Here is a 3,385-nt window from a genome sequence, read left to right as displayed (position 1 = left end):
AGATCTAAATACAGTTCTCAGAGGGGAAGACAGAGACAAGTCAGAAGTCACTAGCACTCAATGGACGACCACCAACCTAAGGGCAGGCCTAGGGTAGAATTTGATGGACGGACGGACGGACAGACGGACGGACGGACGGATGGACAGATGGACAGAAAGGATCTAGGAGGAGCTTTGGGAAAGATGAAAAGCCTCCATTTCCCCCCAAAAGAACGAGCCCCAACAGCTGGGCTCTTCGAGATGAGTTATAAGGGGAACCACACATACAGTTTTGTATCACACATACAGTTTGTCATCATCCGTCAATACCAGGTAGACTTTTCAACGTATGTAGGTAGCTGTTGTCAGGTCAGTCCTTTACTAAGCCTCATGTAAGCTCTGCAGGGTAAGCCTCAGGAATTCATCTGTGCGTCCCGCAGGGTATGCTTTCTTGCTTTGTTAAAGGCTAGACTTTGGTTGCTGTCTGTCTGTCTGTCTGTCTGTCTGTCTGTCTGAATGAATGAGCGAGGGAATGAACGAATGAGGAGGGGATGCACATGCCTATGGTTTTAAGATGCTTAATTTCTTTACAAGGTTTATTTATTTAAACATTAAACATTGGGGTTGGGGATTTAGCTCAGTGGTAGAGCGCTTGCCTAGGAAGCACAAGGCCCTGGGTTCGGTCCCCAGCTCCGAAAATAAAATAAAATAAAATAAAATAAACATTAAACATTAATCGGAAATAATGGAGTCAGCAGTTAAGAGTTCTGAATGTGTTCTTCCAGAGGTCCTGAGTTCTATTCCCATGGTGGCTCACAACCCTCTGTTATGGGATCGATCTGCTGTGTGTCCGAAGACAGCTGCAGTGTGCTGTTTGTAGGGTAAAGAAAAAAATACTAAAGAAGAAAAAAAAAAAGAGAGAGAAAAAGTTAGAAGCACCAAGTCAAGTCATGTAAATATTGCCCACATTCGGATTTAGACATGCCTGAGCTGTCAGGGCGAGGCTGGCTGAGAGCGAATCAGTGAACGATCGGACTCTTCCTCTCTCTGTGAGGGTGTGTCATGAACTCTATTACCATTTCCAAAGAGTTAGGTATGCTGGAGCGAAGTGGACCGGAAAGCCAAGGGAGGAGAGGTATGCCTACACGAGTCCACCCAACCCCCCCGCCCCCCCCCCAGGGAGACATCCTCGAGTGGTGGGGGGAGGGGCGAAGGTGTGGAGGGATAATTTCCAACAAATAAATCCCAACAAATAAATTACTAGAGACTTGATTCATTGATTTACTTTAAATTTATTGAGTGTATCGGGAAAGAGGGAAAATGGGTCAAGGAGGAAGGGAGGGAGGGAGGGAGGGAGGGAGGGAGGGAGGGAGGGAGGGAGGGAGGGAGGGAGAGAGGGATATCTTTTCCTCCAAATCGGCTGGTATGTAGTCTCAGTGCGTCAGAAAAAAGACTGCTTCTGGCCTCCTTTCTGATTACCCCAAGGCAGTCTGGTCACCGTGCTGTAATAGAAAGGGAAACCACAGTCAAGTCATGGGAGCGAGCGAGCAAGCAAGCAAAAATCATAAACAAAAGCAAAAACACGTCTGTTAAGTTGAGCAGAGCAGAGCAGAGCAGAGCAGAGTAGGGCAAAGCAATACAAGGTCACATTCCACAAAGGCTGATATAGTCTGCCATCTTGGTCTACAGAGTGAAAAGTAGAAGGAGAAAATGAATATCGCTTTGTGTGTCACAAAGTTTTTAAGTTGTAAGGAACATTGCAGGGCTAAACCTTCAAATCCTCAAACCACCCAACCCAAGCTTTCCTCCTCCTCCTCCTCCTCCTCCTCCTCCTCCTCCTCCTCCTCCTCCTCACCCCCCATTGCCCCCCCCCCGTGTGTGTGTGTGTGTGTGTGTGTGTGTGTGTGTGTGTGTTTGCGCACGAGCTCGAGCTCGGGCACGCATTTCTTTCACTGCACAACCATCATTGGAGGACGTTTAAATAAACACGAATGAATCAGACAGGCAGACAGACAGGGGCCCATAATGGATCCCTACAACTCGGTGGTGGTGGTGGTGGTGGTGGTGGTGGTGGTGGTGGTGGTGGTGGTGGTGGTGGTGGTGGTGGTGGTACACACCGATTTGTTGACCTCTTTCTTTTAAAGAAAGGACAAGAAACAAAGAGAAATAAAAATGAAGGAATATAGACCTAGCCAAATATTATTTTATTCCCTCCTTCATGGAGCGACAAGAAGATTTATTCATCAACCTTCGTCTAGAATAAGAAAGTAATTGCAAATGAAATCGAGCCATCTTACTGTAATAAGATGTTATCGAGAGAAAGGGGAATTGGATACTGGATCCATTGCTGCCCCCCCCCCACACACACAAATTGGAAAGAAAAGCAACTCCCCAGATCGCTCAACTAACGAGGCTTATTTAAAACTGGAAAAAGAGGGCTGGAGAGATGTCTCAGCGGTTAAGAGCCCTGGCCGCTCCTCCAGAGGTCCTGAGTTTTCAATCCCCAGCAAGCACATGGTGGCTCCCAACCATCGGTAATGGGATGAGGCCTTCTTCTGGTGTGTCTGAAGATAGTTACAGTGTACTCATAGACACAAAATAAATAATTCTGGAAAAGAAGAGGAAATAACTTTAAAAAAAAAGAAAGGAGGCTGACTGGTCGACCTTCCTTCCCTCCCTCCCTTCCTTCCTTCCCTCCTCCCTCCCTCCCTCCCTCAGGTTCGTACCTAGGAACTCATGCACACACAGCCACACCCCCCCCACATATATTTAATATTCAATATTTATAAAAAATACGACTGGAGAGATGGTGAGAACAATGGAAAGCAGAGAACTATTCAGCTGACCAATTGATACCTTCAGTTTGCTTATAATGGAAGGGACAACTGGCCGACCCTCCCCTGTCACACACACACACACACAGAGAGAGAGAGAGAGAGAGAGAGAGAGAGAGAGAGAGAGAGAGAGAGAGAGAGAGAATTGAATGTAAACCAAAGGGGGGGGGGGCGGAAACATAGTACTGGGGTTGGGGATTTAGCTCAGTTGGTCAGTGGTAGAGTGCTTGCCTAGCTAGCAAGCGCAAGGCCCTGGGTTCGGTCCCCCAGCTCCGAAAAAAAAGAAAAAGAAACAAAAACAAAAAAATCATAGTACTGCAAGTACCAGTCACTGCTTTGTATGTAAGGCATAGGACAACTAGTCGACCTCGTTTTCCAACTGGTCGATATATAATATATTATATATTATATATTATATATTATAGATATATCATTAATAAATTGAAAAAAAAAAGCCAGAAGTGAATACCAGGTGGATCGAGTAAAGTATGCGTCGCCATATGTTAGGGACATCTGGTCGACCTAGGACAATTGGAGAGGGATCATCAAAGGCAAAGTGCCGTCGGGACTAC

General features: G+C 46.3%; 1 long non-coding RNA gene across 1 annotated transcript in view; it reads right to left on the bottom strand.

The window, feature by feature from the left end:
• Window positions 1-1,252: 1,252 nt before the first annotated feature.
• Window positions 1,253-3,385, bottom strand: part of LOC147997408 (uncharacterized) — a 19,143-nt gene continuing 17,010 nt past the window's right edge. The window contains exons 2-3 of the long non-coding RNA XR_015647899.1: window positions 2,389-2,587; window positions 1,253-1,481 (exon numbers count right to left, since the gene is read on the bottom strand). This is a non-coding gene — a long non-coding RNA (uncharacterized LOC147997408). The remainder of the gene's footprint in view (window positions 1,482-2,388; window positions 2,588-3,385) is intronic.

The sequence above is a fragment of the Rattus norvegicus genome, unplaced genomic scaffold (genome assembly GCF_021556685.1).
Source record: "Rattus norvegicus strain SHRSP/BbbUtx unplaced genomic scaffold, alternate assembly SHRSP_T2T unassigned-0000154, whole genome shotgun sequence".
NCBI classification, from domain to species: domain Eukaryota; kingdom Metazoa; phylum Chordata; class Mammalia; order Rodentia; family Muridae; genus Rattus; species Rattus norvegicus.
Note: the sequence above shows the minus strand (reverse complement) of the source record. Positions and strands in the feature narration are given on the sequence as shown.